Source organism: Cottoperca gobio, chromosome 22, assembly GCF_900634415.1.
Source record: "Cottoperca gobio chromosome 22, fCotGob3.1, whole genome shotgun sequence".
Classification (NCBI taxonomy): domain Eukaryota; kingdom Metazoa; phylum Chordata; class Actinopteri; order Perciformes; family Bovichtidae; genus Cottoperca; species Cottoperca gobio.
In genome coordinates, this window is record NC_041376.1 from 16,431,120 (window position 1) to 16,454,510 (window position 23,391).

The following is a 23,391-nucleotide window of genomic DNA, read 5'->3' on the forward strand; positions in this document are numbered from 1 at the left end:
TTCCTAGGCCATGGAAACAAACTAATTGGAGTTCTTAATTAAGGTGGTGTTTCCCTTTATTGATACATTTTGCCGTGCGGTCTAATATTACATGTTGTATCAGTGTCTCAGCAGTAGAGAACCACTGACTGTATGCTAACTCATAAGCAAATGATCACACAAAAACTCACCTTTTCATTGGCTTACCTTGATTTGACTGACACCAGTCTGACTGACTGGTCCTCCCTGTGGCCCTCTAATGTATCAATTATTTACACATGGATAAAAATTACTTTCATGCTGAGACTGGAAAATGCACAATTCACGGACTGATGGTCACTTTGGCTAATAGTGGTGCGGGAGGCATGCAGCTACAAATGCCTCGGAAACTTTCGCATTTCATCAATCTACAGGACTGTCTCAGAAAATTAGAATATTGTGATAAAGTTCTTTATTTTCTGTAATGCAATTAAAAAAACAAAAATGTCATGCATTCTGGATTCATTACAAATCAACTGAAATATTGCAAGCCTTTTATTATTTTAATATTGCTGATTATGGCTTACAGCTTAAGAAAACTCAAAAATCCTATCTCAAAAAATTAGAATAGTTCCTTAGACCAAGTAAAAAAAAAAGATTTATAACAGCAAAACAAAATCAAACATTTGAAAATGTCCATTAATGCACTCAGTACTTGGTTGGGAATCCTTTTGCACGGATTACTGCATCAATGCGGCGTGGCATGGAGGCAATCAGCCTGTGGCATTGCTGAGGTGTTATGGATGCCCAGGATGCTTCAATAGCGGCCTTTAGCTCATTAGCATTGTTGGGTCTGGTGTCTTTCAGCTTCTTCTTCACAATACCCCACATATTCTCTATGGGGTTCAGGTCAGGGGAATTGGCAGGCCAATCGAGGACAGTAATGCCATGGTCAGTACACCAGTTACTGGTGGTTTTGGCACTGTGGGCAGGTGCCAGATCATGCTGGAAAATGAATTCCTCATCTCCATAGAGCTTTTCAGCAGACGGAAGCATGTAGTGCTCTAAAATCTCTTGGTACACAGCTGCATTTACTCTGGGCTTGATGAAACACAGTGGACCAACACCAGCAGCTGACATGGCTCCCCAAACCATCGCTGACTGTGGGAACTTCACACTGGATTTCAAGCAACTTGGATTTTGCTCCTCTCCAGCCTTTCTCCAGACTCTGGCGCCTTGACTTCCAAATGAAATACAAAACTTGCTTTCGTCTGAAAAGAGAACTTTGGACCACTCTGCAACTGTCCAGTGCTTCTTTTCCATAGCCCAAGTCAGACGCTTCTTCCGTTGTCTTGAGTTCAGAAGTGGCTTGACCATGGGAATACGGCTATTGTAGCCCATTTCCCGGACACGTCTGTGAACAGTGGCTTTTGATACCTGGACTCCAGCTTCAGTCCACTGTCTTTGAAGCTACCCCAAATTCTGGAAGCGACTCTTCTTCACAATGCTGTTAAGGCTGCGGTCATCTCTCTTGGTTGTGCAGCGTTTCCTGCCACATTTCCCCCTTCCAACAGACTTTTTGTGGATGTGCTTTGAAACTGCACTCTGTGAACAGCTTGCTCTTTGAGACATTTCTTTTTGTGTCTTACCCTCCTGATGGAGGGTGTCAATGATGGTCCTCTGGACAGCAGTCAGATCAGCAGTCTTCCCCATACTTGTGATTTAGTTTACTGAACCAAGCTGAGTGTTTTTCAAGGCTCAGGAAACCCTTGCAGGTGTTTCGAGTTAATTAGACGATTCAAGTGATTCGTTGAACACCCTACTAGTATACTTTTTCATGATATTCTAATATTTAGAGATAGGATATTTGAGTTTTCTTAAGCTGTATGCCATAATCAGCAATATTAAAATAATAAAAGGCTTGCAATATTTCAGTTGATTTGTAATGAATCCAGAATGTATGACATTTTTGTTTTTTTAATTGCATTACAGAAAATAAAGAACTTTATCACAATATTCTAATTTTCTGAGACAGTCCTGTATATTGTAAGTAGCCTTCTGGTGACATGCTGGGTAATGTCAGTGTCATGGATGGATTACTGACCGCGCTCACAGGATCAGGCCCAGGGGTCCAACGTGTCAGGGCCCCGCTGGCATTCAGCTACAGAAATGAACACAAAGAAACATAAAAAGACTACAAAGAATTTTAAACAACTACAACAAGATGCAAACAGCTGCAAAGAGAAACAAAGAGACCCCAAAGAGACTTCAAATTACCACAAAGAGACACAAAACCACAAAGAGATAAGTAACGACTACACAAAGACACAGAACAACAATAAACAAAAAGCTAATTAAACTATAAAGTGTGTGTGTCATGGTCAGTTGTAGTTTTTTTGGTGTGTATGTTTTGTTGTAAGTTTTGCCTTTTAGTTTTGTTGTTGTTTCTTTGATATAATCTTTTTTGGGTAACTAATGGTTTCATCTGTTTCTGGATAATACTGTCCCATAGTTAGAAGTGATGAGTTCATGAGGGGCGGAGGGCAGTGGATGTCGATGTGAAAGATGTGCTTGTGTCGGTGTGTGTTTGAATATGGGTGTAGGTGTGTGGAGGTGAAGTACAGTTGTCCGATAGATACTGCGCATGTGCAACACTCAAGAGAGATGAGAAGGAAGCAAGATGAGCTACTTCCACCATCAACTTCCATTAAGTTGCACAAGCCATGTAAACCATAAATCCCTGGGTGCCGTAAAACGTAAAAGACGTGTAACTTTTTCCTATTCTTTAGCTCGGGCTTTTTACTGCGTTCATGGACAACACTGGTTTATACATAGACCTCAATCACACATTTTGACCTCATGGTGGTGCTAGAAGAAAAGTCCAGGGCTTACCAAAGTGATTAGGAGGGATTATAAAGTTTCATGGCAATTCATAGATAGATAGATAGACCTGATCAGATGGTGACAGTACCATACAAAGTTACAGACAGGACACAGTATGTAAAGCTTATGGTTGATATACCATTCCAGCCTAATGATGGCTGAGCTCAAGAATTGCAAGAACTGCAGTAACCCATTTCTGCCAACTGCTGCCAAAACCTTTGTCAGCAAGCTGCTGTAATTTCATCTAACAAGCCGCATTGGTAAAGTAAGACAAATCAGCTAGATTAAAGAATACCCCAACCCTTGCCATTTATCACTGCAAACTGCTACCTTCAATTGCAGTTAACGATCGAAGAACAATAATTAAATCACAAGCTAGTCAAATAACAACATGAAGTTTAATCAGGTCAGGCAGAACGAGCAGTGTAGCCATGCAGCTAACAAGTAGCTAGGCAATTATCTGCAACGAAAGTAAGGAGCATGGTATTCATGGTTACACATAGCAGAGGAAGTCATCATCAACTGTCAAGAGGAAGGATTAGGGAGGTATTATGCATTAGGTACTTTGACTCCTGCTGTAATACCTCACTGCTACTGCTGGAAATCACCAGCAAGAATGTAAAAGCATGTATGTTTTCAAGCTTATATGATACTTGTCAAAACAAGAAATATCCATAGAGCGCTTTTCAATCTATTCTAGTAAATCAAACTTTTGTGTTATCAACTTCATGGTGATAGAGGTGTGGAGGTGAAATCCTTTTCTAACCATCTGCTCTACTTGAATATTCCACAATTCTGTATGATTGAGTTTACAGAAATGAACTTTGACTTTAACTCTATAGCCTTTTTTATATCACAAACAAGCATCAAATTGTAAAAATGAACAGAGAATGGAAGTAGAAACCATAATGAGATCATACTAATCAAACAACATGAAACCCAGAAGCACTAGCCTTGGGCCTACATAGTACAAAAAAGACTGGAAAAAGTCCTGGAAGAACCTTTGAGTGCACCCAAGTGGCAACCTCCGGGTCTGAAAAGTGAAGCCAATGCAAAAGCGCCTTGAACCTGCATTCTCTCTAATGGCCAGCAGGGGGCGAGTACACTGGTTACAAAAAGCAGTCAGATTGCATAGAAGTCTATGGTAAAATGACCTTACTGCTCACTTGATTTATTACCTCGGTAAACATTTTCCTAATGAGTTTATGTTCTCAATCTCTAGTTTCAAGTCTTCCTCAATACAGCATGATGTTCATTTAGTAAACTATGGTACAATTTATAGTAATAAAGGAGGGTATGCTTTAGAGCGGGGCTACTTTGTGTTTGACAGGTCGGCAGGGACTTTAACCCTTTCACAGTGTGTGTTATTTATAACATTTTGGTCACTTAAAAAAATAAAGGGGTAGAGGGTGGAGCAAAGTACAACTAAACCTAAATAAATGTAGTTTTAGTTGTACTTTGCTCCACCCTGTCGTTTCACTTGTGGTTCCAAATAACCAAGACGGCGATGGTCAAACGCCAAGATGAAGTTGACTAAAAATGCTGAATTCAAGGCTTCAAAACAGAAGTCCACAAACCAATGGGTTACGGTGACTACGTCGACTTCTTATATGCAGTCTATGTGTACAGCATACTTAAGACTGATAGCCTATCACGATGATTGAGCATACAATAGAGCAGAAGAGTAAAATTAACAAAAAAAATCATGTTAACATAGTTGGACATGTTTTTCCAATCTCATATGCTGCTTCAAATAGGACAGATGGGACATTGGCCAGTGCCAGGTTCTGTGAATGTAACTGTCAAGAGGAGTCACTGCGTTGGAGATGGGATTCAACACACACAGAATCACAGACAGCATTCAGATCAACTGTTAAGTAGGAGGCAGCACCCAAACACACAGCCGTATAGGAGCAATGGTGTCCTGAGTCCGGGCGGAGAAAAGGGAACTGTCTGTGTAAATCACGACTCATGCTGACACAGATAGCACACATAGGATTAGAGTAATCTCACAGCAAACACAGAATGAGTTTCCATCAGGGTCCCAACTGCAGATTTCTATATCCGTGCTGGGAAAAGAGAGCAAAATGTTCCCATGTTAGATGATGCTAAAATTGAAAGGCTTCGAGCTTGATTCCCTGAGTGCAAGGGAGAGATGATTCCAACATTTATTCTTTAGATTCAGGACAACAATTTAACAATGCATCACCCTGTGATCTAAAAACATGAACAGGAACATTATGAATGTTGAGGTCAGATTAATAATGCACACCACCTCCCACCTGCAGAGGTGTTGCTTTCCAAGTCAATAGAAGCACTTTAAAGTGACACTATGTGACTTTCGCTGAACATCGGCCTCTGTGGCTACAAGTGGTAATTACAGGATTGTGGCACATCAAATATCCTTTCATTTCTCAAGATTAATTTTAAGTTGCTTTAAAGGCAAAATATATAATTTTCTGCCACTATGGGTCTCTCAATCAAAACTATATCAAAAGACGGAGTTTGGTGGTGTCGTAAAGTAGTGTCGGATCACTGGGGTTTGTGACTGCAGTCAGCTTCTCACGGTTAGGATTCCTTAATTGTTCAGGAGGTTTTTACCAGGAGCTTAATTATATTATTTCAAAACAAACATACCTGGTCGTTAAAACCAGTACAATCACTGAATAAGATAAACTTTTTTCAAAATCAGTTTTTCTCCAACTCTGTCGCCAAAGTTTGCTCCGCTTGTTTCTCTGTTAATTTAAGATCCAGACATCCAGACATCCCAATGACTTAAATCCTTCATCCCATTAAAATATATAGTTAAAAATGAGCAAGGTCTAAAAAGTGTATCATAGAAATGTGGATAAAAAATGGGATAAAAAGTTAATTAATGAAAACCACAACGTATGAATGCTGAAAGGGGATACGACGTCATTACAGACATACCTTGATTTAATGTTAGAACAATCAATATAAAATATATATATATATATAATATAATATAGCTTTTTTTATACGCACCATCTTATTATTCCATTCAAAGAATTTGGTAGCTAAGACATTAGGGAAAACTGTTTGTATGACAAGGCCCTGACCCTCACAAACACAGAGGGAATATTGTGTCCTGCGCCATACCTACCGCATTGTGCTGAAAATACCAATAACAAAAACATGCAATATATAGGAAACCATTGATCATTTAACACTATCAGAAGTATTCGCAAGTGCATTGTTAAAACATGAATAAAAACTATTAATAATGCACTTATAGTGATGACAATGACAGCCGCCCCCCCCGCCACTTGGTCACCATAATGGACTGCAAGCAATCCATGTCCACTTACAGCTCGCACAGCTGCGTGCTCAGAGTGATCATATGTGGTTGACCTACCACATAATAGGTTCTTCATGCTATATGCTACACCAGAGATCAAACCCGATTGTTAATGTTTCATCAGAGGAAAAGCTCTTGAAAGGTCTGATTTATACAACTGATTCGTTCCAGTGCTGCACTTCTCAGCCGCCATGGCACACTAGCTGACAGGTCTGGATGAACTCTAACAGTGATCAAATGTGGAGGAGGTCAGAGGGTTTGAGTGTGATCTGAGTTCTATATTTTTTGACAGAGTCAAGACTCGACATGAATACAAGCAATGTAAAACTACAGAGAGTAAAGCAGACATTGATTTCAACATCATGACACAGGCTCGTATCATGAATCCCAATGAGTTTTCTGTTAAAGCCAAAGTATATGTTTCACTAAGCATTTGCAACTGTGCGATGCTGCCCTTAGTGATATCTTGTTGTCATACCAACTGTGGTCTCTTACTGTGAACAATACTCAACATTATTTTGAAAATTACTTCACGGTCTTGAGAATTGTCTGGCTAATTGAACTTCTCATGTGTGGACTTGTGACAAATAACAATCCCCAAAGGTCTTGATATAGCTCTCAAATATGGACATTTTATATTATTTCCAAAAATGTAATGTTAAAAGGTTTGTTGCTCTTTGTTCGGTCTCATATGTCAAAACATTTTAAATAAAATCAACTTACAAAAGGCAGATATATTATTACACATATTATACAAATTTGGCAGCTGTCCGGAGTGTGAAACCATGACTGAGAAATTATTTACAGTATTCAATTTACCTCTCAAGTAGGGAGCAGATGTAATGGCTGAATATTTATGTATGAAGCCACAAGTGGTAAAAATGTATGAGTTTTTTTCTTTTGCAAAGTGCTGCAGGTACTGCTGGTCACCAGGACAATGCTGGGGCCATATTCTACAGTGTTGAGGTGCAGAAGGGTGGATTACTTTGGCACAACTTTGACACAACCACCAAACTTCCTAAACTCATCTATTTACAATATACTCTTCCATCCCAATTTAAAGGTGCTATAATCACATTTCTGGATAAAACGATTACACATATGTGGCTTGTAGTGACAAATTTATTTTGCAGTTCCCCTCAGCTGTACAGATTATTCTAGTGTCTTTCAGCTCTGTATGTTGTCGTGCAGACAGTTTGAGATATCTGTCTCTTGGAGTTCTGCTGCCCTTTTCAGGTAAATGCAATTTCATTTGCGGTGCTCACAGCATTGAGACACTACGTTTAAAGAATTCAACAGCAACGTGTCTCTCCACAGTTCTCAATGGAAATACTTTCTACGAGTAATATGGGCACTGTTTCTGGAAAGACGCATTGCTGTTTAATGTTTAAAATATAACTTTTGGTATCACAAGCTAAATTCTATTTACCTCCATCTATTTGGGGTGGAAACTAAAACATCCAAGACAAATATCTCAGAATCTGGACAAATAAAACCTGAAGTATCCGCATGGTATCTTCATGTTTGGTGAGGGACTAAAGCCTGGAGTGAATGCTAAAGCCCACCAGCCTGGAAACACGGTATGCTTCAACATAATAGTGATGTTAGTCCCCTTGCTATGTCATTGGCCTATTAGTCCTTTATAACATACATTCCAGTCGCCTACATGTGTCTGACTGGGGTGACAGTGTTCCAGTGTTTCTTTTTATATTTAAATATGATTCTGTTTTATTTAGTGTTCAAAACAGCCAAAGGCAAACTGCTAAAAAGGCCAACGACTGTATTGGCCTTTATTAAAGTCCCCTATTGGGCCTTCTTGGTGCAACTTAAACAAAGGAGAAAATCCTCTTTCATTTCATACATTGTAAAAAACATCTTTATGTTTGTTTCGAGCAGTTTCTGGATCTTATGAGTATTGCTTGATCACATTTTCATTTCAAGATTAAGTGCACTAATAAGAGGGACTGACCTTTTTGCTGGTTTACGAAAAAAAAGAAGAAAAAGAATCAATATCATCCATGATAGATCCTTTGGTCAAATGCCTCAGGCTCTACAGAGAAACAAGTAGTGCCTGCACACTTACTCCATAACACAACGTTTTATTAATGACAATGTTTTCAATCCTACTGGGATCTTTTTCAGGCCCTAATTTGACCTGTCATTCAAACTCCTCTGGCTATCAGTTGAGATTACTTTAAGCTAGGTGATAGCATAGTGTTGTTGTGAGATACACTGTAAAATATACATTCAAATGCTAGCAGCACCACAAAAAAATATCCTGCTTGATCTACTTAAAAGTTTATGAGATTAATATGTAGATCAATCAAGACAAAATGTTTTGATTCTAATATTTTGCAATGATTTACATTTTATGAAAATTGAGTTAACTGGGAAGATATTTCAAAAACGTGGATAGTTGATTACATCTCCAGTTTATTTTATGGACTTGATTTACCAATACTGCTTAGGCATATACTATTTCAGTGGTGCAATGGTTTCTTGTTCATTTAGGGGGATGAGAGTTCTTTCTTCACCCAAACCATAATATGGGTTTAACAGTTTAGCCTGGGGCCATAGAAATGTCATCCAGCGGCCTCTGGCTATGGTGGCCTTGTAAAGTGCCAGGGCTATGTTATTAATTATACAGTATTTTAACTGAAGTGCATTTGCCAGTATAGACTTTTGCTGGGAATTCTACAATAAATTACCCAATTGTGTGAATTTGCTGTATGGATAGAACATAAATAAAGTACTTTATTTCCAGTATACATGGCCGATTAAACAGTTACTTACTGGCAGCTTTATTTTGAAACAAACTGCTTACTGAGTCTCCCCTCATAAGGGTTGTTAGCTATGTCCTATCATGCATATGAGTAAAATAAGACTTTATGTTATTTGATTTATAATAATGAATCATTTACTTATTCTCAATCCCAGCCATAATTACTCTTTCAAAGACAATGGCACAATGGCTTTGAATAAATCGTCCATCAAGTTTATAAAAATATTTTAAGAATTCACATAAATTGACCAACATGGTCTTAAAACGAATTAGGTTCACAAAATGCATACCTGAATAATCCACATTAAATCACCAAGATGGTGTCAAAAACTGTATTCAGCACAAAGCTATCCACAGACTATTTACATATATTGTTCAAAATGATACTTCTTCTTGCCGAAAACAGCAACAACAATGCCACAAGTGAGAACTCTGATAAACCTTTGAACAACAAGAGTTAAAATGGAGAATACTCAACATGGTCATCTCTCCAACACCATGTGCATCAGGTGAATATTATCTCAAAAGATCCAAGGAGTGGCTAAAACATATTAAAAACTAGACAATCCACAATTATCTAACCTTGGTGTGTAAATCTGAATAGGAACAATTTTCAATCCCTGGGGAAAACAAGACTCCAAACTGAAGCAGTTGTTGTTCACCTGTGGCCCCTACCAGCCGCTTAATAGGAGTGAGGAGTCAGCAGTCAACAATGATATAAAACAGTCAATAAAATATATTTATTTTAAATTGTGAACCACTGGGACAAGGAAAGATCCTTGAACATACAGTCATAAATTACCCCTAAAAAATACCAGGCTGATAGGTCGTGTAGTATGCGAGAGTTGCGGACACACGCACGCACGCACACACACACGCTCACACGCACGCACGCACACACACACACACACACACACACACACACACACACACACACACACACACACACACACACACACACACACACAACCCAAAGCCTGGCTGAGATAACACAAAATACAAGATATTAAATCAAACAAACTACAATATCCATGAAATAATATATACAGAGATATTACAGATAGATACAGAGAGATGTGTTCAAGGTTTAATGTGTAGAAGGCTGCGAAAAACATGCTCATACACAACTACACTTTCAATGTTCATCATCCAGTGACTACTAATCACTAACCTCAGTTTACTCAAATGTAATCCAATACAAGACCCACACAACAACTCTACATTTATGAAGCTTATAAATAGTTTTCATTGAGATCGTGTCAGAGAGGCGCTGATCCAACTAGTCTTTCAGGAGGCTGGCGATGTTGTGTTAAAACTGCATCATATTGTATTATATGCTGTTTTAAAGCAGGGGCTTACCGGGGCTCAAGCCTCAAGGGCCGGCAACGTGAAAGGGCCTATGAAGTAAGGAAGGTCGTATAAAATGAAATTCAGAAGGAGAAAAAGAAATGCTTGACTTTGAGTTGTATTGACTGAAGAAGCGGGAACGGGACAGAGGGATCTGCGCTACCGGGCACGCAACGGGATGCTCCACACGTAAAGACGCAGCGGCAGCAGGGGATTTTTACTCCAACACAACCTGTCGGAGAGAAAAAAACTTTTTGCAGATGCTTTATATCCGACTAAGATCTGTTTCTCTTACTGACTGAAGGGTGAGAGGCAACTGACGCTCGTAAAGAGAAGGTTTTCTTTTTACAATGGTAACATAGACTTCCTCTCGCTCCCTCTGTGTGTGTGTGTGTGTGTGTGTGTGTGTGTGTGTGTGTGTGTGTGTGTGTGTGTGTGTGTGTGTGTGTGTGTGCATGTGTGTATATGTGTGTGTTTGTGTGTGTGTGTAAGCACACATATGCACACGAGAGAGATGGCTATTGGCCTACAGTGAGTCTTGAAAAAGACGTAGCCCCGGGGCCAATGGTACTTTATTACATGTGTTGAATCAACTGCTCTCTTGCTAAACATGGAGTATTATCATTTTATTATTAAGATCACTGGGAACCATCACATTATCGTGGTGGAGAGATTTGTGTGTCCCTATGAACCTGAGAGCTGTGTTGTCTGGAGCCTAGTGCTCCTGGTAGGGTCTCCCAAAGCAAATTGGTCTCAGGTGAGGGGCCAGACTAAGAATGGTTCAAAAACGACTTCATGAAAGAAAGGGAAAGGAAAGGAGAGACCCTGCCCGGAGGCAGCGAGCGCCTGGTGGCCAGGCCGTGGTGCCTCCCATCCATCCATCCGGTGGGTCCACCACTCATGGGAAAAACCGCTGGGGTCGGGTGCGCTGTCACACGGGTGGCAGTGATGGTCAGGGACCTCGACGGACCAGACCCGGGCAGCAGAGGCTGGCTCTGGGGACGTGGAACGTCACCTCTCTGTGGGGGAAGGAGCCGGAACTAGTGCGGGAGGTGGATCGCTACCAGTTGGATCTGGTGGGGCTTACCTCCACGCACAGTCTTGGCTCTGGAACCGTACTCCTGGATAGGGGTTGGACTCTATTCTTCTCCGGAGTTGCCCAAGGTGTGAGGCGTCGGGCTGGGGTGGGGATACTCACTAGCCCCCGGCTGAGCGCCGCTACGTTGGAGTTTATCCCGGTGGACGAGAGGATCGCCTCCCTATGCCTTCGGGTTTTGGGGGGGAAAACTCTGACTGTTGTTTGTGCCTATGCCCCAAACCACAGTTCTAAGTATTCAGCCTTCTTGGAGACTCTGAATGGAGCCCTGCAGGGGGCTCCAGTAGGGGGTGGGGGAAGACTCTGGACACTAAACGGGTAGTGCGGGTGAACTGGGAACGTCTGGAGGAAGCCCCTGTCCTGGGGATCTTTAACTCACACCTCCGGCGGAGCTTTTCAGCCATCCCTGTGGAGGTTGGGGGCATTGAACCTGAGTGGGCAATGTTCAAAACCTCTATTACTGAAGCAGCGGTGATGAGCTGTGGTCTCAAGGTCTTAGGTGCCTCAAGGGGCGGTAACCCTCGAACACCGTGGTGGACCCCGGTGGTCAGGGAAGCCGTCCGACTGAAGAAGGAGTCCTTCCGGGTTATGTTATCCGGGAGGACTCCGGAAACAGTTGCAGGGTATCGAAGGACTAAAAGGGCGGCAGCTTCTGCCGTGTCAGAGGCAAAGCAGCGGGTGTGGGAGAAGTTCGGAGAAGCTATGGAGAAGGACTTTCGGTCGGCACAAAGGTGCTTCTGGAAAACCATCCGGCACCTCAGGAGGGGGAAGCAAGGAACCATCCAAGCTGTGTACAGCAAGGGTGGGACCCTGCTGACTTTGACTGAGAAGGTTATCGGCCGGTGGAAGGAGCACTTTGAGGAACTTCTGAATCCGACTAACACGGCCTCTATGGTAGAGGCAGAGCTGGAATCTGATGGGGGATCATCATCAATTTCCCTGATGGAAGTCACTGAGGTAGTCAAACAACTCCACAGTGGCAAAGCCGCAGGGGTTGATGAGATCCGTCCAGAAATGCTGAAGGCTTTGGGTGTTGAGGGGCTGTCTTGGTTGACACGCCTCGTCAACATTGCGTGGAAGTCTGGGACAGTGCCTAGGGGTTGGCAGACCGGGGTGGTGGTTCCCCTATTTAAAAAGGGGAACCAGAGAGTGTGTGCCAACTACAGGGTTATCACACTTCACAGCCTCCCTGGTAAAGTCTACTCCAAGGTACTGGAAAGGAGGGTTCGGCCGGTAGTCGAACCTCTGATTGAAGAGGAACAATGCGGATTCCGTCCTGGTCGTGGAACAACAGCCCAACTCTTTACTCTTACAAGGATCCTGGAGGGGGCGTGGGAGTACGCCCATCCGGTCTACATGAGTTTTGTGGATCTGAAGAAGGCGTATGACCGGGTCCCCCGAGTGATACTGTGGGAGGTGCTGCGGGAGTATGGGGTGAGGGGTCACTTTTGAGGGCCATCCAATCCCTTTACGCCCAAAGCGAGAGTTGTGTACGGATACTCGGCAGTAAGTCGGACTCGTTTCCAGTGAATATTGGCCTCCGCCAGGGCTGCGCTTTATCACCAATCCTGTTCGTGATTTTCATGGATAGGATATCGAGGCATAGTCGTGGAGGAGAGGGGTTGCAGTTTGGTGACCTGAGGATCTCATCGCTGCTCTTTGCAGATGATGTGGTCCTTATGGCATCATCGGTCTGTGACCTTCAACAGTCACTGGATCAGTTGTTGGGATGAGGACCTCTAAATCTGAGGCCATGGCTCTCAGCAGGAAACCGGTGGATTGCCTACTCCGGGTAGGGAATGAGCCATTACCCCAAGTGAAGGAGTTCAAGTACCTCAGGGTCTTGTTCGCGAGTGAGGGGACGATGGAGCGAGAGATTGGCCGGAGAATCGAAGCAGCGGGGGCGGTATTACAGTCACTTTACCGCACCGTTGTGACAAAAAGAGCTGAGCCAGAAGGCAAAGCTCTCAATATACCGGTCGATCTGCGTTCCTACCCTCACCTATGGTCATGAAGGCTGGGTCATGACCGAAAGAACGAGATCACAGGTACAAGCGGCCGAAATGTGTTTTCTCAGACGGGTGGCTGGCATCTCCCTTAGAGATAGGGTGAGAAGCTCAGCCATCCGTGAGAGACTCGGGATCTGGGATGCCACGATGGAGCCAGGTCTCTGTAAAGATGTGCACACAGCAGTCTCTGAGTTTTATTTAATCCATTTATTATTTTCTCGTAACCAGACATCAGCCAGGAGCAGGCTGGGTAGTGGAATAGCCTTAATTATTAGCTGGGGTTAGCTTAGCTCCCATCCCGGCTCTCCTCCCACTCCTCCTGGTGCAGTCACTCCACCCTTGGTGGGGTTTTGGTCTGGCTGGTCTGGCTGGGTGGTCGGAAGATGCTGTTGCCGGTGATCATATCAAGGTTTGCTCTATTTAATCCAATCCCCAAACTTCCTTCTCCGAGGTTGATGAGTGTATCTCTGTCATAGGCCATACATGATCCAGTAATAAAGGCATAAAGACAACAATTTAAACAAAAACACCATCAGCAATATCAGGAAACACCAGTTCTGTACAGCATGTCACTCACGTAGCAGACATGGTAGTAAAACAGCTCATTGAACCAAAAATGTAAAATTTGACCTCAATGCACCTCGTCTTCCTGGACATTGCCTTTGAATGACTGCTCAGTTCTGTTGGGTGCTTTTGAAAGCAGGTCAACTGCAAATGTGGGTCTGTCAATTTCACAGAATCTGCACTGTTGCTGATACCCCCAATGACATGAAGGCCTAGATTATCTCCTGCAATGACACATACAATTTCTTTCCAAATCTGACCATGAGGCAATTAGATGCCACTGACCTCAAAGTCCTTGAGATCTTTGCCCAGTTGTCTCATTACCAAGACTTAAACAAAGTACTAAATATCTTGCTCTCTGTAAAGAATGAAAAGTTACATATGGTCAGTTGTCGAGTGAGCGAGGTAATGTTTCCTAATGCCATGACTTTGTTTTTTCTCGAACGCAATGGATTGGATTGGATAAATGAGTCCTGATAGAGAATCAGGCCCAAGGACAAGGGATCTGACTTAAACAAAGCATTTTCTTCTTTTCTTTGCCTTCCCAAATCTCCTTAATTATGCCTGTCATGGATTTCTGAACGGATGCATTTGTAGTGTTCTCTCATAAACACTAGAATAAATGAATCGGGAAAAACACTCTTTTCCTGCTTCAATGTTCCCTAAACAGATGGGAACCGGCTCAATGGAGTTGTTTTTTAAACAGTGATCCTTTTCTGATCCATTTTCAATATAGTAGTTTTGCAAATTCAAAAAATTCCATCCATTTTAACCTCATCTAATAGTGCTTTCATGTCTGCGTTAGGACCTCCAAGTAAGACCAATTTTTCATTTTGTTTACTAAGCAAGTTTGACTGGTTAATGTCGTGTTTTTCCTGGAATCCTATAATGACATCTTGAACAACAGAAGGAAGCAATAACCTTGCCTGTAACTCCAGCTAAAACAAGGCCCTTGGGGACAAGTCTTAATCTACAATTTTAGGGAACGTGTGTGTGTGTGTGTGTGTGTGTGTGTGTGTGTGTGTGTGTGTGTGTGCGTGTGTGTGTGTGTGTGTGTGTGTATCTGTGTGTGTGTGTGTGTGTGTGTGTGTGTGTGTGTGTGTGTGTGTGTGTGTGTCCAATAGTTGTGGCAAAGCTACAGATAGTCTCTCATTATGATACCAGTATGAGTGTGAATTAAATACATTCAATCTTTTGGACACCATACTGCAATCAGTCAATCCAAACTTAAAAGTAACACATGGCACATTCCTTTCATATGCCTTGTATATTGCCAAAACAGAATTAGTATTATTGTCCCCAGAATGCATCTCTGCTCTCAACAATCTGCTGTATTTTTGAGTAGCCATCAGCTCACTGTAAAATTGAGATAGCTTTTCAGCAACATCTCATTGTAGTGTATTTCATTATTTCACAGCTTTAAAAACGAAACAAGTCAAAGTAGATTGTACATGCAGAGTGGGGTTTGTTCGACTCATGTTAGGAGTCATTTTAGCTGAGAAAATATGTCCAGTTTGCAGTGATTAATAGCTGTACACTGCCTCCCAAGGCCCACCATGTTCACTTGTCATGGAAACAGGGAAGGTACTTCCTGTGGTGCTGTAAATGTTTCTGTCTGAGAGTCATTACCAATCTCTGATCTTGGCAACCCTCGTTTAGATCAACAAGAGTGGACGTGAAAAGATAATGAGACAGTTAACTATGACTTCACGTCTGCTACACATCTCCGATCGACCTCTTTGACACCTTTCCCTCCCAGTCCTCACTTTTTTGTCTGGGTAACAACACACACTATAGACTCTCCTCGCTGGTTGCCAAGAGGTAATGAATGTTTCATATCCAGCATATGGTACTACAGAGGTTTGGTGGAATCCTGACCATGGGGCTCTCGAGGGTGGGCATGTCAATCCGTGGAGATTGAAGCATCGATTAATGGAAGTCGGTAGGAAATGCAAACAATTAAAGCTAAGGTAACACCAACAAGAACCCTGAACGCTTCTGTACAAGGAAGAATGAAGGATCGGAATTCAACCTGCAATCACAGTTATCAGCCTCCGGGAAATTACAGGGGGCTCTGGATTGTTCGCCCGCTCCGCATAGCGAGAATATATCTCTCCGGGTTACATTTAAATGAAAGACATGCATATAGTAATGCAGTTCTAAGGCAGGTAATGCATATGCAGCAGCAAGTTGTACAGACAGGCTTACACCAGGAATGTTCTTTAACTTTTTTGTTCATTAAAGCACTCGATGGAGTACTGGCATGTTCAATCAGGAAATTACATTTTAACACAAACTTTATGGAGGCATTGGCCGTGAGACTGTCTTTCTGTCTCCTCTACTCTTTGCTCTTGACTTTGCAGAGAGAGAGAGATGTATAGAACAAAGGTTAAAAGTGTCTTCCTATATCTCTTTCCTGCCACTCGTATTGTGCCGAGGTAAGGAGGATGTGATGAAGCTCAGTACAGTTTAACATTGAAACTAGTCAACATTATGAAAGGGTTGAAACCCTGTAGAATTACAACACATTGACATTCTTAATACACTATATGTCGTTTAACGGTCTAATCGACGTCCTGGTTAAACAATGTGTCACTTGTAAGATAATAATGAAAATCAGTAAATTAATTACACACACCGATATGATCACACAAGACACACACAATCATTCTTACAGTAACACATTGAGTCTCCACTGAAATGCAACAATCTTTTATTTAAACATAAAGAAATTGTGAAAAAAGAGATACCGCTGCTTTTAAATATTCTAACATGAAACTCTCAATCTCAACCCTTGTAATTAATTGGATGTAATCTACCATCTTGGGGTTACAACAGCGACTCGCTAGCCGCTGACTATCCTCAATGTCACTCTGTTGGGATAACCGACATACTTACATAAAAACAATCTCACCCAACAGTATTATTTCTTACCCATTGCAAACCGTAGACCACAGGTGCCAAACTGAAGGCGAGAAAATATCATGTCTATCATAACTGGCCCGTCGGTTTTGGTAATTAAATCAATGCATGGCACATATTTGAGGAAGTATCTAAATGTGTGAATGAAATGAACCTGCCCCGGGACAAACTGATGGGACTGACGTGAGTCTATCACTGGTCTATCCTGTTCAATAAATGTTTACCCTGTTTGGCCTTCAACATAGTCCCAGTTTTTTAATGTTGGCCCTCTCTGTGATTGAGTTTGACACCCCTGCAGTAGACTGATGCAACTCCGTGCAGGCGCAACCCTCCTCTCTGGGCAGTGTGTTCTCGTGAGGCCTGATGATGCTCCGCTTGTGTCAAACATCAATGGGACAACACAATGAAGGAGTCCAGTTATGTGGCTCAATGTTCTCTCATTTATTAACCCAGATAGAGCTAACATCATGTTAAATCTATGTAAAAAAAACAAAAATATTTCTATATACAGTATATATGATGTGGTGTGCGTGGACATCAATTTAGCATGTCATAGCTCATGAACGATTTAAGAAAAAAAACCTCCACCAAAATATGCATACATGTTACTCAGAAGAGATGTACTTTACAACCATTTCACTACCAAATTCAGACCTAATCCAACATTGGAGTCACACAAGGAAAACCCTTCCATGAATGTGCACACTTCACAATTTCCTTTTTTAGCAGGACGCTCTTATCCAGAGTGAACTAAGTACAGGGACAGTCTCCCTGGAGCAACTCAGGGTTAAGTACCTTGCTCAGGGGCTCAATGGGGGCAGCCCTGGTATTGAACTCAACCTTTCGGTGTTCTATTTGGAAGCCGTACCACGAGACCACTACCAAATACACACAACCTCACTGTTACAGTTCACATACAGATTAAGATAGTTGAACTTGGACGGTGCTATTAATAAAGGTAAGTGACTACAACCCAAAAAAGAAAACTACCATTTGTAAAACAAACACACATTCTCCTCCCAGACATCAGCCAGTGAACTCCAGCAGGTGTGCACGCTGCACGGCGCTACAAAGGTAGAGAAACAGATCAGTGTTAAATAGAAATCATCTAGCCATTCTTGCGATTAACAGCCGGAGCAAATGCTAATCGGTGCTCTGCCTTTGAAAGAACAGAGCATCTGCTGTTTTAGAGCTAGCATGATGCTGTATATTGTCAGACCTCACTCCGCAGACACTTGTACTTACAACAGATGGGTTAATTCCTGCGCAACACACCTGAAATATACAAGTAGGTAACAGTTTAGAGGACAAAGGGGACTAGTTGTATAATTTGTAATAATTGCAGAAGGCATTTACACAAGCACCGGAGCAAGAGGTCTTTGTGTCTATTATATAAACATTAATAGGCCTATATCATACAATATTTATCTCATCAAATATATATTTAGATAGTTATTTTTAATGCAAGTGGATGTTACGCAGAGCCTTGACATCCTATGAGGGTGATGATGTCGTCCCGTGTGAATACGCAACATGAAACACAGACGTGTTTTTGCTAAATCCTATGAGGTCCCCTGGTAATACTAGTCTTGTGCGAATAAGGCTTTGTTACATGTTAGGCCACCATGAGCCTCCACAACAGCTTCACATCATCTTGCCATGGATTCTAAAAGTGTGTGTAACTCTAGTGGAGAGATAGACACTTTATTAAACATTTGGAGTTTTGGAGAAACCAGAAGCAGTCAAAGAAATCAAAAATAAACTGAACATTTAAAGTACTGCATCTTTTAAGAACAATTTACCCACCTCAGATTTTTTAATGCATTCCCCTGAAACCATTCCCTGCTTACGTTTAGCTTTGCTCTCCTTCTGCTCAAACTGTATGTTTGGTCTCAGATATATTGTTTCTTGCATAAAAAGAATAGGCGCTTATATATATGTATATTAACTGTTGTTTTATTCTAAAAGTTGTAAAAGAAAAGAAAAGAGCCAGATTTACCCGCTATGCCATTGACTTTGCACTGCAGTTGAGATCAAAGTGAAGGCTGAGTTTGAAGATGGGGGTGTTTGGAGCAAGGGTGCCGGAAGAAGAGGGGGGAAGGAAGTGGCGAAGGAGCCATTGCCCGCCTCCCCCCCCCCCTCCACTTTACGCTCCTGGCACGCTTTGGCGTCGCGGTGTGATCCCATAGCATGATGGCCTCTGTGTTTTTGGATACTTACAAGAATATCATATGCACTAAATCAAAGATGCTATTTCTAAACCTAATTAAAGCTTCCCCACAGTACTACAATGCTTTTTTTAAAGGACGTTTCATGCCGAAATAGTGGTGCACCCAAACAGAATAACTGAATGTGTTAGACTTGATCCAGTTATGTCATTAATACTCTCCAAATTGACTTGAAAGATCCGACTAATGTGCAACCAACATGACTGAATTAGGCAATTCCAACATTATCTGGTCAACTTAGATTGGATTTAATTAGTATGTCAGTGACCAACATAAATTGCACAAAATGAAGTTTCTTTTGCTTCACTAAACTTTTTATTAATGCCAACATGAAGTTATTGCATTATACCGACTTAATTCACTTATGTAAATGTGACAACAGTTTGACCTGTGTTACTCAACTGTAATTAGTAAGACCAACTAAATTAGATTTTTTTATTTCAACTTTGCAGACTTAAATAAGTGTGGCAACTACCAGAGTTTGTTTTACTGAACTGGTTTTCATTGTTATAATGGTATTATGGTAATTTTAAGTGGATTTACTAAACCTGATTAAATCGACCATTTCCACACAGTGTAGTTAAATCAATTCAAATCACACTACTTTGTTATTAAGTTAATTTATTACCAATGACACAAAATATTGCACCATAGATAACCAACCTAGTCAGCTGCCTGAGTTTAAAATAAAGTCCTTTAAAGATTCACAAAAGAGGAAATAAATAGAAAATGGGGCCCAATTCAATCTGACACAGTGAGATACTTCAGTTGACAAAACCAACAACAATGGGGCTCTATGGCACAAAGGAATATTATATATCAGGCTTTGGAGACATTACTTTTTAATACGATGAATGCATGGTTACTTTTGCTCTTTCCTTGGAATCTCGCAACAATAAGAAAAAATACAGAAATTGCCAGTCTTACCTTTAAACTCTATAACAACCTTCAGCTGAACTGTGACACATGTTTAATACCTCTAAGTGATGCACACACGATTAACACTTTTAATAAACTCCTATTAGGTCCCAGTTTTTAAATGAAAATGGTAAAATGGTATTATTCTGAATTCAAAAAACGAATACTAATAACTAATTGATTAGATAGCAATTATTTCACAAGTTTTGTCTCTCACTAGATATTATAAAAATTAGGAAATCTCATGGAAATGTAACACAAACCCAACACTGAGAAGCTTTCCATTAGGGGACAGAATGAAAATGGTTAAAGTTAATATTCAAATATTCACTTATATACAATTGCAGAAAACTGTAAAATGAAATATTTGATATTCAGTTTGTAACTTTTAATTAAAAAAACCCTGAATTTTTGCAATGAAGATAATTTCAAATTCAAAATTTAAAGGGTGAACCAATGTTATATTCGACGTAATTCCCTTTTTGTTTCTCTCCCAGCCACTTCAGCAGTGTGAAAAAATCCTGCAGTGCATTGTTTTGTTTTTTTGACAATAAAAAATACAAATAGAAACATTCCAGGACTGCAGCACTAGGGTAAGACTTACAAACAGCGCCGATTGTTTATATCAACACACCAATGCTAAATATATCACAAACAGCAACTTAAAATTTGAACATGTTAAATTGGTGTGTGTGTGATTCCGGCTCTGTGCTCTCACTCTTTATTGCCGTATGTCACTGGTTTGGTTTCTCTCACCTTCATATTCTTGCCACAACCCTGAAAATACATCTCTCTGTTTCTCCATTTCAAGCTGTTGTTCTCCCCTCCTCTAACAGATATAACATTTAACCTCTCATAGTTTCTAATTGTTACTCTCATACTCTACATTGTGTGAACAAAACATATTCAGACATCTATCATTAGACCATTGCTATCGCAGACCTCCATTAAGGCCAATCATGCATTTGACATGCTCCTCGGATAGTTCCTAATTTGGGAAGTCGTTCTCCCGACTTTGGTGTCTTCACAAGATTTAAGTCGTAATGTGGAAATAACATGGACTCTACAAGGAAGATGAGTTGTAATTTATTGCTCAGAGTGTTTAAACAACACATAGATATCAGCGTCAGGGGTCATTCACGTAAATGTTCCTCGCCTGGATCAAATTGTTCTGATTACTCCAGCATCACAAATGTTCTATCTCGCAATGTTAACAACAGTGAAACATAATGCGTGTATCCATGTTCCAAAATCATACTGACAGACAAACTGAGCCTAAAACATTTCAACGTGCAGATCCAAAAAACCTTTGTTTTCTGTTAGATGATTTGGTATACAACACCTGCTCCAAGCTTTTCTTCAGTGCGTTGAACAACATGTCTGTTAATGCTCCACACTCCAAATGCAATGTCTCGTCTAAATCGTTCCTTCTAACTGGTTGTTTTTAAGCACTTGAGCCTTTGTCGAGAGGTGGTTGTCATCCAGTTCCATCACAAGTTTCCTGCAGAATCTCAAATGTGTAGGTTTGTTTGGTAGCTCAAGTCCAATGAGGCCAAATAAAATGGCGAGCGCATTTATTACCAAAGGACGTGAAGCACTTCCACACCTGTGATGACGTCTTCCTGGTAATCTGTGGGTTCTGGACCTTCCTTCTAAATGACATTTAGGATTCCCAGGATCATCTCCTCAAAAAACAGAACAAATATACCTTCAGTCAAAACATACACACACCAGAAAGAACTGTTTCTCTTATGTGACATCTATCCAGCCCCCAGATTAACATCCCTCCAGGCTACATTTGGTGTAGCTTTTCTAGTTTTGACATTATCTGCTGTTGGTATCCTATCTTTTGTCAAACATAGGTATGAAAAAGGCTTTACAAAAAGTTATATTTGAGAAACTTAACACCCACATCCATCAATTATACCATCAAACAACAAACCAACAGCAACAATTTTACATTACTGCAAATAAATGAAGTGCGGTGCAAACCTGTGAAGTCTGCAGACAGTTATATCTAAATCAGCATTGCAGACCTCGACTTCAACAGGGGAAGCATCGAGAGCAAACGCTACAATTAAATGTCCCATAACTATTCTTCAGTTACTTAAAACAATACAGTCATGCCTAAATGGCTGCATGCAGCAGTAATAATCTCAGGTCGGGACTATAAAGGTGGTCAGACATCAATAAATAAGAAAATGTGTTGAAAAACAGAATGAAATCATTATGTATGGTTGACATTCACACCAAGGCGTACTTTTATGAAGAAGTGTTGTCATTGTATGATTACTTATCTGCAGTTCTCGCAAATCAGAAGTCAGAAATGTTGAGCAAACCAAGGAATCCGATATACTTCCACAAAGTGACAATCACATGAAACCTTTAAGCTTGTCCAGACAAAACTGTGTTTTATTTTAAGGGTTAGGGTTAGGGTTAAGAATGATGGATAGGGATGGACAAAATAACAGAAACACTTAGAAGTAAAATGCAATCCAATGCAACAGCACCCAATTCCAATTGGATTGCACAGGATGATTATTCAGGTTTTTCTCCCCCCCCCACCCCCCGTGCATCTGTCTGAAAGAATGAACGTGAATGTTTCAGTTTCATCAGAAATGTAGAATTGAAAATGAAGATTGGATCGATATCGTCAAGTTATGCGTTGTAAATATCATGACTGACATGCAGCACACAAGTGTATCAGAGTCAATGTCAAAACACTTCAACACATAATCATTTCTAAAACAACCCAGAAAAAAAAGAGGAATTATCTCACTGTGTCTTAAAAAAATAAGTCTTGAAGGCTGAATATGAATCCGAATGACCAACCGTGCACCGCTGCAAAACAACAACAAACACTTTGGTTTCAATTTTTATGTGGAAATTGTTTGTTGATATTAAAACGCAGCACATTTGAAAAGACGACAGCAATATCTCAAAGTAAACAAGGAGAATAGCCCAACGGTGTGATTGAAAAAGTAGAGAACAGACTGAAAATCAGCAAAACAAAAGGCTCTCTGGACTTCAGGAGGAACAGCAGAAGCTTTTAGACTGTTTCACACTTTCTAAAATACAAGTAATGGGGAGAAAGGTTATGTACAGTAGCGTGGGCAGAGTGGTCTGAATGGACTGTTGTTGAAGGTGAAAGGTGGCTTGAAAGGAATTTATGTGAGTGAGAGAAATACTGAGAATACTTGATGAAGTCCTTCATCATCGTCTTTTGGAAAGCCATAAACTTTGAGTAAAAACATGTTTTTGAGGCAGATTTGAAGGAATTATGATCTGGTTACTGACTTAAAGAAACACATTCTGTAGGAATAGGACAACTTCATACTTTGTACACAGACTCCTCTGCCAAGAAG